At 42.7% G+C, this 18,585-nt stretch overlaps 1 long non-coding RNA gene across 1 annotated transcript; it reads right to left on the bottom strand.

Moving 5' to 3' along the window:
- Positions 1 to 1,588: 1,588 nt before the first annotated feature.
- LOC132398462 (uncharacterized) lies at positions 1,589 to 17,722 on the bottom strand. Its single transcript, XR_009513664.1, has 3 exons — positions 17,612 to 17,722; positions 17,051 to 17,152; positions 1,589 to 3,762 (listed from the first exon to the last, which is right to left on the bottom strand). It is a non-coding gene; the product is annotated as an uncharacterized LOC132398462 (long non-coding RNA).
- Between the last annotated feature and the right edge of the window lie 863 nt (positions 17,723 to 18,585).

The raw sequence follows: 18,585 nt of genomic DNA, 5'->3' as shown, positions 1-18,585 counted from the left end.
TTGTTGTTCCAGATGTAAAACTTATTTTTAAAAATTAGATTCTCTACCACTTCCAGGGCAAAGTAGTACTTCCTGTTCAGTTTTTATTATGCTTGTTTTCCAGCCAGTAGGTGGCAATAAACTATCCCAGTTTTATTCCTCCATCTGTCATTGGCTTTGGACTCATGTTCAGCAGGCTTTAAAAAATTCTGTTCATGCAGGTAAATGTATTCTGTTCTGATTGTGAGTATGAAATTCCAGCCAGAAATGGTTATTTCTGTCTGATGTTGCAGACAGTAAGGTATAACTGTAGTTTACAATTAGGCAAGGATGAGGGGAGATTTGATAGAGGTGTATAAAATTATGATGGGTATAGATAGAGTGAATATAAGCAGACTTTTTCCACTGAGGCTAGGGGAGAAAAAACAAACAGAGGACATGGGTTAAGGGTGAAGGGGGAAAAGTTTATTGGGACAATTAGGGGATACTTCTTCACACAGAGAGTGGTGGGAGTGTGGAATGAGCTGCCAGATGAAGTTGTAAATGCAGGCTCACTTTTAACATTTAAGAAAAACTTGGACAGGTACATGGATGAGAGGTGTATGGAGGGAAATGGTCCAGGTGCAGGTCAGTGGGACTAGGCAGAAAAATGGTTTGGCACAGCCAAGAAAGGCCAAAAGTCCTCTTTCTGTGCTGCAATGTTCTGTGGTTCTATGGTAAAAAAAAAAGCAGGATTTAATGCCCTCAGTGAGTGGTGTGGTAGTGAAGTTAGTGATGGTGATAGGAAGGGATCAGCAGAAGTAAAATTGAGTGCAGATGATCAAACTCTTTACTGTTGTGTGCTTGCCAAGTAGATACCATGCAGCAGGTGATTGACACAACTTAGTTCCAAATTTTTTTCTCAGCAGATAATCTCTCAAGCAATTGGTGCTGCACATTTTGGAGTTTGGTAATGAAAAAAGATTATTAGGAACAACCCTTTCAAAACTGTTGGGCCCCTAGACTTTAGACAGTACAAGCCAGCAAATAAAGGCAATCAGGAGTACACAGGATGGACGTCCATGTCAGGTCACTAAGTGGCAAAATGAGTTATGAAATAGCTCCACAGATGCATAGGGGAAAATAGACATATGATGCAAGTATCAAAACCAGGTTTAATATCACTGGCATATGTTGTGAAATTTGTTAACTGCAGCAGCAGTACAAAGCAATACATGATAAATATAGAAAAAAAGACCCCAAATGATAGTAAGCATATATGCATATATTAAATAGCTAAAATAAGTAGGCAAGAATAGACGTAAAAAAGTAGTGAATTAGTGTTCATGGGTTCAGTCCATTTAGAAATCGGATGGAGGAGGGGAAGAAGCTATTTCTGAATTGCTGAGTGTGTGCCTTCAGGCTCCTGTACCTCTTTCCCAATGGTAACAATGAGAAGAGGCATGTCCTGGGCGGTGGGGGTCCTTCCGCTCCGGGAAGATGCCTTGGATACCAAGGAGGCTAGCACCCATGATGAAGCTGACTAATTTTACAACTTTCTCCAGCTTACTTTGAAACAGTGCAGAAGCAACCCACTCCCCCCCCCCACTACCCCCATACCAGATGGCGATGCAGCCAGTGAGAATGCTGTCCACGGTACATCTGAAGAAGTTTTTGAGTGTTTTAGGTGACAAACCAAAACTCCTCGTGAAATATAGTCGCTCTCTTGTGAAGGGGTATCTACGAATACACTGGAGAAGGATATTTGTGTTTAAAATCATTTGATGCTATATGGTTAACTTCACAGGAGAAACAATTTATGCATTTGCTTTTAAAACGGTCCGTAACACTAATTGGTTTTTCGCAACAGAGAGCCTTTATCTCAGTTGTTGACTCTGGCTGAGAATCCATACACAAATTGCAATGAGAACAATTAGACAAACTGGACCTTCAATTGCAACCCTTGCATAAATTTACCGCCAGCAAATCTGTTTCGCGATCTAAGGCAACTGGTCGATACTCATTTCTGTGAGGCTGTTCAGAGAGAACTAGTATTTCTCAAGTAAATTTCAGGCAACAAACCAAACAGTTTAGTGCCATGGCAGCAGATAATTGCATCTGCATATTATGCTCAGATGTAGAATCAGTGGGAAAAAAAAAGTCTGTTCTGTGACAGATGCTTCCAGTGTTTCACACTGTGGGTAACTGCTGTGTGAATGGTATTAGAATTATGCTGCCTGCATTTAGATTGAGAACAGAGTAACTAAGGCCTTGCTTTTTCACTTTGCCGGGGAATGGGAGAAACACTTCATTTTGAATACAGTTAGCTATTAATTTCCTTATCATTCACGAGCTGATTTGCTTTACATGGATGTGAACTTCTGCAGTTTTAGTTCACGGAAGTTCTTTTAGAGACTCTTGGCTGAGATTTGACTCAAAGTCTTGAACTCAGTTTTAAAGATCCTAAGAACAATGAGTTGATAAAACTGCTACCTTGTAGGTAGATAAAATTTGCAGTGTCCCCCTTCTGAACTTGTGCTGAGTCTTCCTGGCAGGTTAAATTAGCCTGTGACCTAATTACTGGGTCACGTCACCAAGCACTCGAGAAGTCCATTACAAGCACCAGTATCACACAGGCTAGTTAATCACTAGGGGCCTGCACTGGGGTATTTGCTGAATCCGAAGCACTAGCGAATTCAGTAGGTATGTAGACTTGGTGCAAAAAGAAAGTTAAGCTTTCTTTTAATTAATTATGCTTCAGTTTAATATTTTGTTACTTAGTTTTTTAATGCTTTATTTTGTTGTTATAAATATATACTTAATATATTAAGTATATTTTAATGTCAGAGCTATTAAAAGGAAATCAGTGGTAGCACTGGCATAAGCCATAGCCTGCCCCAGCTTCCTCAGGGGTGTTCTAGGCATGGGACCTCTACCCTCCTTTGGGCCTTGCAGCTTTACTTCAGGATGTTGGAGGATCAGAGAGGTCAGCTCTTTGTGTCTAGCCCATGGATGTATGGTAACTCTTCTACCATTGTCCGGTAAAATCTGATTCAATGTACTTGAACAACAATATACACAAAATGTTGATGGAACACAGCAGGCCATGCAGCATCTATAGGGAGAAGCGCTGTTGACGTTTCGGGCCAAGACCCTTCGTTGTTTGGTCTCCGTCCATCCAGCGGAATATAGTGGCATTGCAGTAAGACTGGGGTAGGATATTGAGGATAATTCCACTGAGATGCATACAACACATAATGGATTTGGTTCTATAGGTGAATTTGCTTGAACGGGTGGGGCCAGAACAAAGGGCTTATAATTAGAGGCAGAGTGTTTTTAGGGGCAGTTGTGAGAAACGCATTTTCACACAAGTAGTAGTGGAAATCTGGATCTTCCTTTCCCCAAAATCTCATGCCAAAATTAAATGGAGTCTGCAAAATCAAGGTTAAAAAGAGTCTGTTGCATAAGTTAATGAAAGAATCTCAAACCAATGTTGATTAATGAGGTACATCAGCCAAGATCTGATAGAGTGACAGAACACACTCAATTAGCTAAAGAGATTAATCTACGTTCCCAGAGTTTCTCAGTGCACCTCTGAAATGACTATGAATATATATAGAACTGAATTTCTCAATTTTGGAACTAAGTTATCATGCAGAATAAACGGCAAAAGGCACGATTGGTCTAGCAGAATCTTCAGCACTTCTGGTAGTCTTGGTTTCCTTATTATTGGCTTTCATTCATTAAACATACAGTGTAATACAATGAGAACAGGTGGAAGTGCTCAGCAGGGTCAGACTGCATCTGTGGGAAGAGAAACAGAGTTAACTTTCGGTTGGATACCCTTTGTCAGATTTTCATAACAAGCTTCTTGTTGGTCAAAACTGGCCAATGAGTGCAAGTTAAATGAATCAATTTAATAATTAACTTCAATGTTACAAAGAAAAAGGACAGTAAGTTGCTTTGGTAGTAAATTCCTCTTTTGTTGATGGGCATGGGAAGAACTGGGTGTTGCTGTACCTTTATTTTTGGCTTCCTCTATGAGGTGCTACAAATTAGGCCTGAATACTGACCATAACCAACTTTTCCTGTGGTTTTCTTACTTGAGTGAGTGTGTGAGGATTCCATCTGCACTAAGTGACCATCCTGGTATCCTGGTCCATGACATACGATCCAGTGTGGCATCAAGGACCCTGGTAAAATTGAACTCAATGGGCATCAAGGGAAAACATTTTAAAGATGATCATTGATTGCAGGATGTTCCGTCCATTTGCAGCTCCTCAGCAGATGAAACAAGATGCATACAGCAACAATGAGACAACATTTGTTTATTGTCTGGTACTTTTATAGCAGATCTCCAACAAACAGAAGTCTAATCCGTTGCCTTTGTTAACGACTATGCCATTGAATGAAATATCATTACCGTTCTGGGTGTTCATTATTGACCATTAACTCAAACACGGTGGTAATAACGTCAGGTTGGAGCAGAGCTACCCTTCAGTGAGTGACTCACCTCCTAACACTCTGCATCCATCCCATCATCTACAAGGTACAAGTGATGGATTATTCCGCGTTGCCTGGTTAAGTTCAAACCCAAAAACGCTGGGAATGATCAAAGAGCATCAATAATAAAGCAGTCTGTTGACTGGCACCCTATCAATTGCCTCAAACTGCTGGTACAGAGTGGTTATTTAGGATGCACTGCAGTTACTTGCCCAAGCTGCTTTGATAGACCCTCAGAAAGCACACCCTTTACCATCAAGTGGAATGAGAACAGCAAGCACTTTGATTGGAGCACCAGTTTCCCCAAGTCGTTCATGACTTGGGAATTCATTAACACAAGCAAGACTGTAGATATGAGGAAATCTGCAGATGCTGGAAATCCAAGCAACACACACAAAATGCTGGTGGAACGCAATAGGCCAGGCAGCATCTATAGGAAGAAGCACTGTTGAGGTTTTGGGCCGAGACCCTTCATCAGGGCTAACTGAAAAAGAAAGATAGTCAGAGATTTGAAAGTGGGGGGGGGGGGGAATACGAAATGATAGGAGAAGACTGGAGGGGGTGGGGTGAAGCTGAGAGCTGGAAAGGTGATTGGCAAAAAGGATACAGAGCTGGAGAAGGGAAAGGAACATGGGACGGGAGGCCTAGAAAGAAAGAAAGAAAGAAAGAAAGGGGGAAGGGAGCATGAGAGGGAGATGGATAACAGGCAGAGTGATGGGCAGAGAGAGGAAAGAAGGGGGAAACTAAATATATCAGGGATGGGGTAAGAAGGGGAGGAGGGGCATTAACGGAAGTTAGAGAAGTCAATGTTCATGCCATCAGGTTGGAGGCTACCCAGCTGGTATATAAGGCGTTGTTCCTCCATCTGAGTGCGGCTTCATCTTGACAGTAGAGGAGGCCATGGATAGACATATCAGAATGGGAATGGGATGTGGAATTAAAATGTGTGGCCACTGGGAGATCCTGCTTTCTCTGGTGGACCGAGCATAGGTGTTCAGCGAAACAGTCTCCCAGTCTGCGTCGGGTCTCACCAATATATAAAAGGCCACATCGGGAGCACCGGACGCAGTATCTCACACCAGCCGACTCACAGGTGAAGTGTCGCCTCACCTGGAAGGACTGTCTGGGGCCTTGTATGGTGGTGAGGGGGGAAGTGTAAGGGCAGGTCTAGCACTTGTTCGGCTTACAAGGATAAGTGCCAGGAGGGAGATCGGTGGGAAGGGATGGGGGGGGGGGGGACACAAATGGACAAGGGAGTCGTGTAGGGAGCGATCCCTGCGGAAAGCAGAAGGGGGTGGGGAGGGAAAGATGTGCTTGGTAGTAGGATCCCAATGGAGGTGCTGGAAGTATGTACTGCAGATACTGGATATCCAAAGCAACACACACAAAATGCTGGAGGAACTCAGCAGGTCAGGAAGTATCTATAAAAATTAATAGACAGTCGACAGTTCACGGTGAGACCCTTCTTCAGCACAGGAAAGGAAGGGGGAAGATGCCAGAATAAAAAAGGTGGGGTAAGGGCAAGAAGGCTAGCTAGAAGGTGATAGGTAAAGCCAGGTGGGTGGGTGATGCACCATCAATAACTCTCTGAGATGTGAGGCGAGATATCGGCTTTTATTGACTAGAAGAAAGAACAAGCACAATTGACCACCATACTGCATCCTGGAGACTGAGTCAGGTCACAGGCCCCAATTGACTTTATACCGGGGTCCGTGGGAGGGGCCACAGGAGCAGACTGCGGGGGGGGGGGGTGGCGTGTCCAGACAGGTATATGTAGTTCACCACAGTGGGAAAGGTAAATAGCAGAAGATAAAGGAATCTGACAGGAGAGGAAAGTGGACCATAGGGGAAAGGGAAGAAGGAGTGGAACCAGGGAAGATAGATGAGAAAAGGTAAGAGGCAGAGTGGGGAATAGAAGAAGGGAGAATGTGGAGGGAATTTTTTTTACCAGGAGGCAAAATCAATTTTCATGCCATCAGGTTGGAGGCTACCCAGATGGAATGCTGCTCTTCAGCATGATAATGTCCAAGAGGAGGCTATGTATTGGTATGTTGGAAAGGGAGCTCCCTCTCTTCTCCAGAAGGACTGTGGTGCAATGAGGCAACCATTAAGGATGGGCAGTAAATGCTGGGTTTGCTAATGACATTCATCTCCTGAAAAAAAGCTTTTTATTGCCATTTAGAAAAAAGATGTGCTGTATTCAGATGACTATATTTAAAATGTAATTTACAGAGCAAAACTATTGAATCTCTGCAACTTGCCTAACCTTAGAACAATGCCCTGTTTCCTAGGGTGTTTGCAAACTGTGCCTGGAGCAGAATTTTCTTCCTAGCCTGACATGCATTGTATTGTGTGTCTAAGTACCGTGAATCTCAGGCCTTTTGACTAATTATGTGCAGAAGCCAAGCTTTCGTTGCACCATTTATAAGAAGCAGATAATTGGAAAAATGACCTTTTACCCTTGCAAAAGGTTGCAAATCAGCAAAGAGCACTGTCCCTCCAAAAGAAATGGCACCACTACAGAGTACCTTTGCCTTCAAGTGGTGGGTTGGTGATGCCAAGGCACACTGCCCATATCAAAGTGAATGGAGTGTTGTGTCTCTGTTAATATGCACTTGGGATGATGGTTGGCATGGCATCCAATGAAGAACTACACAAATAACCAATGCAAAAATGATATACTGTGCAAATACCAAAAAAATGTAATAAATAATATTGAGAACATGAGTTGCAGATTTCTTGAAAGTGTGTCCATAGGTTGCAAAATCCATATTGGGGTGAGTGAAGTTAATCACTCTGATTCAGGAGCCTGATGGTTGGAAGGCAATAACTGGTGGTGTGCAAACTAAGGCTCCTGTGCCTCCTTCCCGATGGCAGCAGCAAGAAGAGAGCATAGCGGGGTCCTTGATAGATAATGGCAGTGATCTTTGTAGATGTGCTCAATGGTGGGGAGAGATTTTTCTATGATGGACTGGGCTGCAGCTATTACTTCTTGTAGGTCTTCCATTCATGGGCATTGGTGTTTCCATACCAGGCCATGATGCAACTTATCAGAATACTTTGCACTATGCATAGAAGTTTGTCAAAGTTTTAGATGATACACCAATTCTGCACAAACTTCTAAGAAAGTAGAGATGCTGCCATGCCTTCTTTGTGATGACACTTTTGTGCGGATCCCAGACCAGGTTGTCTGAAATGATAACAGCAAGGAATTTAAGGCTCCTGATGCACTCCACCTCTGATTCCCCTGATGAGGACTGACTCATGGACTTCCTGTTACCTCCTCCTGTAGCCACTAATCATCTTTTTGGTTTTGCTGATGTTGAGTGAAAGGTTGTTGTTGTGGAGCCACTCTCCCTTCTATATGCTGATTTCTCACCAGCTTTGAATTGGCCAACCACTGTGGTGCCATCAGGAAACTTAAATATGGCAGTGGAGCTGCATTTAGCCTCACAGTTGTAAGTATAAAGAGAGTAGAACAGTGGGCTAAGCACACAGTCTTATGGTGCACCTGCACAGATGGTGATTATATAAGACCGTAAGATATAGCAGCAGAATTATGGCATTTGGCCCATTATGTGTGCTCCGCCATATAATCTTGGCTGATCCAATTTTCCTCTCAGCCCCAAACTCCTGCCTTCTACCCATAACCCTTCGTGCCCTGACCAATCAAGAATCTATCAACCTCTGCCTTAAATGTACATAAAGGCTTGGTCTTCACAGCTGCCTGTGGCAAAGAATTGTCTGGCTAAAGAAATTCCTTCTCATCTCCATTCTAAAAGGACACCTCTTTATTCTGAGGTTGTGTCCGCTGGACTTAGACGCTCCCTGAATAAGAACCATCCTTTCCACATTCACTTCATTAAAGCCTTTATCCATTCAATAGGTTTCAATGAGGCCATCAAACGCTCTTCATATGACAAGTCATTCAATTCTGGAAACGTTTTTTGTGAACCTCCTTTGAACCCTCTCCACTTTCAGCACATCCTTTCTAAGATAAGAGGCCCAACCCTGCTCATAATACTCCAAGAGGTGGGGGGGGGGGGGTCTCACCAGTGCTTTATAAAGCCTCAACATTACATCCTTGCTTTTAGATTCTAGTCGTCTTGAAATGAACATTAACATTGCATTTGCCTTCCTCACCACAGACTCAACCTGCAAGTTAATGTTTAGGGAATTCTGAACAAGTACTCCCAAGTCCCTTTGTACCTCTTTTATTTTTGTATTTTGTCTCCATGTAGACAATAGTCAACCCTTTCATTTCTTCTACCAAAGTGCATGACCAGACACTTCACGACACTGCATTCAATCTGCCACTTCTTTCCCCATTTTCCTAATCTGTCTAAGTCCCTCTGTAGCCTCTCTAGTTCCTCAAAACCACTTGCCCCTCCACCTATATATCTTCGTATCATCTGCAAACTTTGCAACAAAGCCATCAATTACATCTTCCTAATTGCTGACAAATAATGTAAAAGAATCAGTCCCAACACAGACCGCTGTGGAACACCACTAGTCACCGGCAGCCAGCCCCACTCTTTGCTTCCTGCAAATCAATCAATGCTTTTTCCTTTCTAGAATCTTTCCTGTAATACCATGATCTCTTAGCTCGTTCAGCAGCCTTATAAGTGGCACCTTGCTAAATGCCTTCCAAAAATCCAAGTACACAATATCAATCGATTCTCCTTTGTCTATCCTGCATGTTATTTCTTCAAAGAATTCCAACAGATTTGTCAGGCATGATTTTCCCTTGAGGAAACCATGCTAACTATGCCCTATTTTATCATGTGTCTCCAAGTACCCCAAAACCACATCTTTAATAATCAATTCCAACATCTTCCCAACCACTGAGGTCAGACTAACTGGCCTATAGTTTCCTTTCTTGAAGAGTGGAGTGACATTTGCAATTTCCCAGTCTTCCAGAACCATTCCAGAATCTAGTGATTCTTGAAAGATCATTGTTAATGCATCCACAATCTCTTCAGCCACCTCTTTCAGAACTCCAGTGTATACACCATCTAACCTAGGTGGCTTATCTACATTCAGATCTTCTAGCTTCCCCAGAACCTTTTCTCTAGTCATGGTAACTTCACACATTTCATGATCTCTGACACCTGGAACTTCCACCAAGCTGTGAGTGTCTTCCACAGTGAGACTAGCACTCAGTTCTTCCACCATTTTCTTGCTCCCCAGAAATACCACTCTAGCATCATTTTACAGCAGTCCAATATTCATTACTGCTTCTCTTTTACACTTTATGTATCTGAAGAAACTCTTGGCATCCTCTTTAATATCTTTGGCTAGCTTACTTTAGTTTTCTATCTTTTCCTTAATTTCTTTTTTTAGTTGCCTTCTGTTGGTTCTTAAAAGCTTCCTAATCCTTTAACTTCCCACTAATTTTGTTTTCTAGTTTATGCCCTCTCTTTGGCCTTTATGTTGGCTTTGACTTCCATGGTTGTGTCATCTTGCCTTTAAAATACGTCTTCCTCTTTGGGATTTATGTATCCTGTGCCTTCCGAATTGCCTCCAGAAATTCCAGCCATTGCTGCTCTGATGTCATCCCTGCCAGTGTTCTTTTCCAATCAATTCCAACCAGCTCCTTTCTCTTGCCTCTGTAATTCCTTTACTCCACTGTAATAGTGATACGTCTGACTTTAGCTTCTACTTCTCAAATTTCAGGGTGAAATCAGTAGAAAGAGGAAGGCATTAAATCATTATGGATAGAATGAGACTGCTGATGCACCATCAATAACTCTCGAAGATGGGAGGTGAACGATAGGCTTTTATTAGCAGCAAAACAGAGCACAGCATCTCAGAGACTGAGGGGGGAGCAGTGCCTCCAATCACCTTTATCCAAGGGTCTGTGGGAGGAGCCACAGGAGCAGTCAGCAGAGGGGCGTGTCCAGACAGGTATACATTGTTTACCACAACTCCATTCAAGGACTTTTTACCCTTGCATTTCCTTAGCTCCATCCAGAATGATTCTATGCCTTTTGACCCTGTGTCACCTCTTCCTACTGATTTGATTTCATTTTTTACCAACAGAGCCATGCCTTCCCCTTTGTCTTCCTGCCTTTTGTTTGTATAAAATGTGTATCCTTGGACATTACACTTCAGGCAATAATCTTTTTCCAGCCGTGATTCCGAGATGCCTACAACATCATACCTGCCAATCTACAAGCTCATCTACCTTATTTCATATACTGTGCACATTCAGAGGTTTCAAAGGTACATTTAATGTCAGAGAAATGTGTAGAATATATATCCTGAAGTACCTTTTCTTCACATCCATCCACGAAAACAGAGGAGTGCCCCCAAAGGATGAACCACAGTTAAATGTTAGAACCCCAAATTCCCTCCCAGCTCCCCCCTCCCAAATGTAAGTAGCAGCAAGCAACAATCCCCCCTCCCCCCACCAGCAAAAAAAAAGCATCAGCACCCATCACCAAACACTCAAGTGTGAGCAAGGCAACAGAAAGGACACCGACTTGCAGTACTCCAATGACTACATAGTTCACCCGGCATTTGACATACCACAGGCTCTCTCTCTCTCTCTCTTTCCCTAATAATGGAGAAAGAGGTATCTCCATTTCACAGCAAGAGGGGAGACATAACAAATAACTCACTGGTTTACGATGTTAAAAATCCGTTTCATTGCTTTTTCTGATCTCTGTGCCCGAAGATCTCGGGTCTCTGGGCAGACAGCCTTAGAACTTCCATCTCCCCTGACACACCAGTCTTCTGCTCGGACTCCGGCCTCCGATCCCCCCCCCCACCCCCGTCTCCAGAGCCATGAAAACTTGGTCCTCTGAAGGTGAATGGAGCTCCTAGGCCGAGCCCTTGGCGTGCCAAACAATGGCCAGTTATGAAATGCCAAGAGTGGGTCCCATTCTGGGTTCAAATGAACCCTGAAAGGGAAAAATAGAGATATTAAAGATGGAAATAGAGCTGTTTCTGAAGAGACAAGCAATGGAGTTGCCGATAGGCATCATTAACCCTCCTAAGCTCCACCTTCAAATATTACACCTTCATTCCTGCATTCACCCTTTTTGACTTTGTCCATCTTTTACATTGTAACTCATCCTGTTGACTGCAATTTTGCCCTTTCAACAGCCTCTCTTCACTACACATTGCCTCTGACTGTAAACCAGGCACCTCATCTTCAGCACTATCAGCTGTCTTTCCTACAATTCTTCTTGCATTGAAATATAGGCAGCTTGGGATGCTCAACCTTTTGATTCCCAACGTTGTCTGATGTCTTACCAACATCTGCCTCCTCAACCTCTCCACTGGCCATTCTGGCACTCTGGTTCCCATCCCCCTGAAACTCTTATTAAAACCTACCATACAGCATTAACAAACCTCCCTGCGAGGATATTGGTCCCCCTCCAGTTGAGATGCAAACCTTCCTTTCCGTACAGGTCCCACCTTCCCTGGAAAAGAGCCCAAAGATCCAAAAATTTTACGCCCTCTCTCCTATATCAACTCCTTAGCCATGTATTAAGTTGTATAATCTTCCTCGTTCTGGTCTCAGTAGCAGGTGGCACTGGTAGCAATCCTGAGATCATAATCCTGGAGACCCTGCCCTTTAATTTAGCACCTAATTCCATGAACTCCTAATGCAGGACCTCTTCACTCATTTGCAGATCTGCAATCTGCAGATTTCCTCGGTGTTCCACCAGCATTTTGTATGTGTTGCTTGCATTTCCAGCATCTGCAGATTTCCTCGCGAAGGGTCTCGGCCCAAAACGTCGACAGTGCTTCTCCCTATAGATGCTGCCTGGCCTGCTGTGTTCCACCAGCATTTTGTGTGTGTTGCTTGCATTTCCAGCATCTGCAGATTTCCTCGTGTTTCCTCTTCACTCATCTTGCCTATCTCACTGGTACCTACATGGACCATGACCTCTGGCTGTTCACCTTCACACTTAAGAATGCTGAGGACTCGATCTGAGGTGTCGCAGGTCCTGGAACCCAGGAAGCAACATACCATCCCGGGATCTTGTTCTTGCCCACAGAACCTCCTGTCTGTTCATCTAACCAATGAATCCCCTATCACCACAGCATGCCTTTTCTCCCCTTCCCCACCTTTCCTTCTGAATCACAGAGTCACTTATTGCCAGAGACCTGAACACTGTGACTTTCCTCTGTTCGGCCAACCTACCTCCACCCCCAACAGTATCCAAAGTGATATTCATGTTATTGAGGAGGATAGCCACAGGGATAATATGTACTGGCTCCTTAACTCCTTTCCCCTTCCTGACTGTTACCCATTTTCCTGTGTCCTGTGCCTTGGGTGTAACTACCTCTCTATGTGTCCTACCTATTACCCGTTCAGTGTCCCAAATAATCCGGAGTTCATCCAGTTCCAGCTCCAATTCCTTAATGCAGTTTGTTAGAAGCTGCAGCAGGTTGCACTCCTCGCAGTTGTAGTTGTCAGGGACACTGGAGGTCTCCCTACCTTTGCACATCCCGCAAGAAGAGCATTGCACTATCCTGCCTGGCATCTCTACTGTCCTTACTGAGCAGGTATAAAGAAGGGATGGAGAAAAAAAACTTAACCTCACTTTTTTTTGAGTGAAGCCTCTCCTTGCTGAAGTCTCAAAGAGGTAAAGCCTCAAGATCACCACTCTGACTCTGCCCACTCAGATGATGGCCACTGCGCTTGCACCTGCCTTTCTTTAATTTGCTCTGGTTAGTCAATCCCAAACGCAGGTTGGTTGCTGGTCAAAGCTCTATTATGCTCCAACTTCCTGCTGCACCATTTCCTACTCAGGCAGTGTACCTGACTGAAATCCCCTCCTTTCAAAACTTACAATGTCTGGATCAGTTGCTGGTCAAAGCTGGTCCTATGGAGGAGACATGTTTGCCAATCCGAACCAGCTGGAGATTCTAAGTGAGGAAATCCAGGATCCAATTGCATAGGGAGGTATAGAAGCCTAGGCCTGGAACTGATTGATTAGCTTTGAGGGGATGGTAATTTTGAAAGCTGAGCTGTTGTGATTGAAGAGCATCCCGATATATGTATTTTCATTGTTCAAATGTTCCAGGGCTGAGTTAAGAGCCAATGAAATGGCATTTGGCACCCACTGTTGGCGTATTGTGTATTGCCAGCAACGTCTTGGAAAAAGAGATCCAAGGCATTGCCATGATCCATGAGGGTTCCAGAAAGCAGGGAAAAGCTTCAACTGTGACTTTGTTGAGGACAGGTCCTTAAAGGGGCTGGAGTTGGCTTTGGTTGAGGCCTGGTGTTGCTTTTTATGGTTACACAGTGTGTAAACTACATTATAGCAGCAAACACATCTGTTAGAGATTGCAAAGTAGGTTCCCAATTACCTTTGCATAATTACATCATACAGGCAAAGGATTCTGATAGAATTAGCTGTAGTATACTGTACATGCAGAGACCAGTCACTTTGTTTCCATAATCAGTTGGTTGAGCATAAACTCTTTGCACTGTGACATTGAATTTCTAGGCCTGTGGCTTCACTCCCCTGCTGTTTAATGTTCTGAACTGTTGTTCAACACGAGGAGACCGAGGGTGACCCATGACGTTTTCACTTGAATAGAGAGGAAGAATTACTTAGTCTGTGATGCCTATTTGGTGAGGAATGGCGGCATTCTACCATGTGGACTAATGAATGATAAGAGGATAGAGAAAACCTAGATAGCATGAACCCAGATCCTTGCCTGAATTTAAAAGATTTTTCTTACGCTACTTTTGCTAGAAAGGGTATTAGATCATTGTTGACATATCAGCTCCTGCCCATCTTCTCACTGTCTGCTGATATATAACAAAAAGGTGAATCTACCACGTTTCCATTATTTCCCCACCCCCGCCACCTCAACTGCCTATCTGCATTGAGGAACCTTGCATGTTGATTTTACAGTTATGCCTTCATGTTCTATTGACGCTACATAGCCTTTAAATAGTAAGATTCAAAATAACATTCAAATCTGGCCTTAAGTATATAGCATTGGAATCATTATCCTTTGAGGAGTTTGTGCATAGTAACAAGTCAATTAGGTTCTATCCTCTGATAGATTTGTAGCATTCTAGTGCCAATTTAAAGCTTATTATGGACACTCTCATTAGAAAGGAGTCTGGTATTAATGCTTTTATATTGCATATTACTCAAAATAATATGTTCAATATGTCTGTGGCAAGAAAATGCTGCCTTTAACTTTGCTGAGACAGTGAAAGAGGACAGTTACTCTTTCTTCTCTAATCCCTGTTTTTGTTGCTGTCTGCACTGTGTACCAAGACACACTAGTTCTATCCACTCTGTGGCTTATGGAAGATAATTCAAACTGCATCAGTTCATTTAGTGTAATTGCAAAGAAAATCAGAGGGTAACAGCCAAAATAAAATGACATCTTGAGTAGAGAGCTGAAACTGGGACTGTAAAGTGGTATTGTGAGTTTATTAAAGCGAGATTAGTGTTGGTGGGTGGTGGGCGTCATGGTCACAACCTGAAAGAAGCAGTCGCCTCCAAAAGTGCACATCAGTAAGTGAGAACACCATGGGAGAGAGTTTACCTCAGTAATGGGATGACATTTGCTGTATTTCAGACCCATATACTCCCCTGGTTCTTGCGCAGAAAACAGTTAATGGGCACAAAAGCTTCAAAGAAGAGTGTTTATTCTACTCTAACAGCAAGGAACTTCCTGTACATGTTGCATCATTATGCCTTCTGATGTAATGCTCAACAGTGCTTTCTCTCTTTGAAAAGAGATGTGTGTAAACACCTGTCAGAGATACTGTGCTTATAGACACTGTCGTTGTATAGCTTCCTTGGTCAATTTGACATTCTCGACTGGTTACTTGTCTCTAACACTACTACTTTCTCCTGGAACTGAGGATCTTGCAGCCTCTTGCTTTACTCAGGAGTCTAGCATCATGGAGAAATGCACATTCTATACGTCCTAGGAAACATTTGTGCTTAAGCCTTGTCTCTTAAGGATAGATGACTAAGCTGCTTGTTATAAGTGCCATGCCTAATAATGGAGCAGTCCTCTACTATATTGATCTGAATTTTCAATGCCTTCCCATCAATCAGGATTGTAACCTTGAAGTCCCAACTTCTCACACTGTAGATGCTTGTAGCAGGTGTAATACAAGGTAGGTGCTGTGTAACCTGCAGCAAATGGAACATCATATAGGTTTTATTTTGTGATTTCATGTGACTTGTTCAGACTCTTGTTTTGAGAGTGCATTCATGTTGTCCTGGGTTTTCATGCCAGACCAAATATAGTGCTTGCTTTGGCTGGTTCCTTTTCTCTCATTGGTCTACATGAATCTCTCCCATTAGACAAATTTAGAGTTTTCTAGTTTCTCACACATCTGTGGGTTAAACTCCAGTGCTAGACTACTTCTATAAATCACTTAGTTGTAATTTTCTGGAAAATGATATTTGTGATACAAATTGAAAAAGATTCACACAATGTTGCTTTCTTCTGTTTTGTTCCATTCTGTTCTATTCTGTTTTCAATGCCTGTGCAGCTTTAGCACTGTCATCATTTAGCACTTTAGGAGACTACTAGACAGGTATATGGAGATATTTAAGGTAGGGGGGATACATGGGAGGCAGGGTTTAAGGGTTGGCACAACATTGTGGGCTGAGGGGCCTGTACTGTGCTGTACTATTCTATGTACATCTCCATCGAGGGTGTGAGTGGTTCACAAGCCTTGCTATACAGCATAGGCTCCTTGTAAAGCTTTCTTGCTCATGCCGCTATTCTCTTTCTTTATCTCATCAATACATACACAGCATTCTCTACTACTTCTACTATTTGCAGATTTGTAATATCTTGAATTTTGCTTTAAAACTCATTTGGTGCACCTTTGAACAATGTGTGCTGACTCTTCACAGCCAGAAACAACTGTGCAGAGCACTCTTGTGTCTCATTGAACTGACCTGAGGACCCACACTGATCAATTTGCTGAACATGTGGTCTTTCGATGCCCCCTTTTCTGCTGTTACACACTGCTTTATTTGTAGTCACAGATTACAAGGGGTTATGACATTTGTTTTGGAACTACCACACTGATTTTCTCTTCCAACTTTTTGTTCCTGGTTTCTTACACACTTTTTCCTTGCCACTCGCACTCCTATTCTCATTGCCAATTGTGCCACCAAATTCCTGGCAAGTCCTACCACAAGTAACTATCAGAGGATGCAGGAGCTTGAGATGAGATTATTATTCAACATGCAGAGTAATGAAAATAACTTCAGTGCTTAAGGGTCCATATGAGAAGAGCACAACCTCCTTTCATCACATGATCTACTTATCCGTACTGTTCACTATCAATGCAGTACAACAGGTAATACAGATGCCAGGGTGCCATGATGCTTGTAATGTTACCAATCGTAAACTGTATTTTTATTCCTTAAGGTTAGAGGTAACTTTGCTTTGGAAGCTGATTGAGTCTACCAAAATTGTTTTCTCAGCACCTTCCAACACATTTGCGCCTTCTTGCACAGATATTGAGAGTAACAGCATTCAATCTTCAATTCTTCTCAGAGATTTTGCAGTGGGATTGAACACTAAAGCAACAAATAAGGAATAACAAAGGAGAAAATCCATGACTCACCCAGCAAGTCATTTAAGATTTCTTCAGCTCATCTCTCCAGCTGATTAACAAAGTTGAGATGAGGGAGAGCGTCATATAGGTCAGTGGTGCAGTCGAATCAACCTTGCAAACAAAATATATTGTGATCAAGTGTGATTGAGGGATATTGGATTGCATTTTCACACCACCTATAATGTTACATCCTTATAATTCAGGCTTGGGACCTAAGAAATACAAGATGAGGGGATTAAGCTGTTATTGAGAAACATATTTTATTTAAAATCTCTGTTTCAGGTCAGAACTGGTGAGCAGAGTAGCATGCTCTCAACTCCTCTCTCCCATGACATACCCTCCACTAACCTCATTCATTACAGATACTTAACCAAATACTTTGCTTTAGGTTCGTTGCAGAGTCTGTGCAGTAGGACTACTCCAATGAATGTTTTATTGTGATCGTGTTTTCTATGTTCTAGAAGCCCATGGTTTGTTCGAAATCTCTTTTTATGTGTTAAAACAACATGTTTCCTTACTGATTAAATCTTTCATTACGTTGGGCGGCGTTTTACTGTAAATACCACCAACCTATTGAGTGGTGCTGAGTGACAGCTGGATTTACTGGAGCATACGGCAGTTGTGGGTTCAGCTACAAATGTGCGACGATTGACCTGTGTGAGGAAGTATGAAAGCAGTATCAGGCGATACTGGTGACACAGATGCCTGCATGCTTCATTAGAAACTGATATTCTGTGAGTTACTGCCTCAAGCTAAACTGGTCCTTTAAAAAAATAAACTATGTGATTCACCAGTGTCCCAGATTCCACTTGGCATTCTGTGACCATTTCCATTGATCCGAAACACAAAATTTGTGTATCATTCACTATTAGTAGTTAATTCTTAACACTTTTCACTATAAAAGGAAGTATTTTAATTATAGCCCAGTTGCGTCTCGGGCTTTGAGAAGACGGCTGCTGCAAATTTGTGAACCTTGGACCCTGCTCTCAACACCCTTGTTCTCCAGATAGTTACTCACTTTCTTCAGATCATATTGTCCCATTGATGCAAACCTGCATGTACGCTCTAAAATGGGGGAGATATATTTATTTGCCCACTGTGACCAGATCCTGTAGACCTGGAATTCCTTAGCACAGAGGTCACCAAGGAATAAATCAAACCCTGTGTGCTGTAACTAAGACCCTTCATATAGTTGATCTCATACAGCACATGACGCAGGAAGTCCCTTCCATCTGCATGTTGAGGTCTTTTTCAGTTCCAGAACAGAGTGATCTACACGAGCATAACTGCTTTAGGTAGTTTTGGGAAAGTGCGGATGGAGACAGCTGGCAGTTGAAACCAGAAACAACAATCTTGTGCAGTTCCTGAGCCACTGGGCAAGTGAATTACAGATCACTCTGTCTTTTGATCCAATTCCACCATTCAATAAGATAATGGATGATTGGATTGTAACAGTCCCAAGGTTCCCACCTGCTCTGAAATCTTTCAACCTCTTATCAAGAAAGACCCTTCTTTTAATGTCCTTTTTTAAAGAATTACAAAGA

The sequence above is a fragment of the Hypanus sabinus genome, chromosome 8 (genome assembly GCF_030144855.1).
Source record: "Hypanus sabinus isolate sHypSab1 chromosome 8, sHypSab1.hap1, whole genome shotgun sequence".
In the NCBI taxonomy this organism is placed as follows: Eukaryota; Metazoa; Chordata; class Chondrichthyes; order Myliobatiformes; family Dasyatidae; genus Hypanus; species Hypanus sabinus.
The sequence above is the reverse complement of the archived record's forward strand: the minus strand, read 5'-3'. Positions and strand labels throughout refer to the sequence as shown.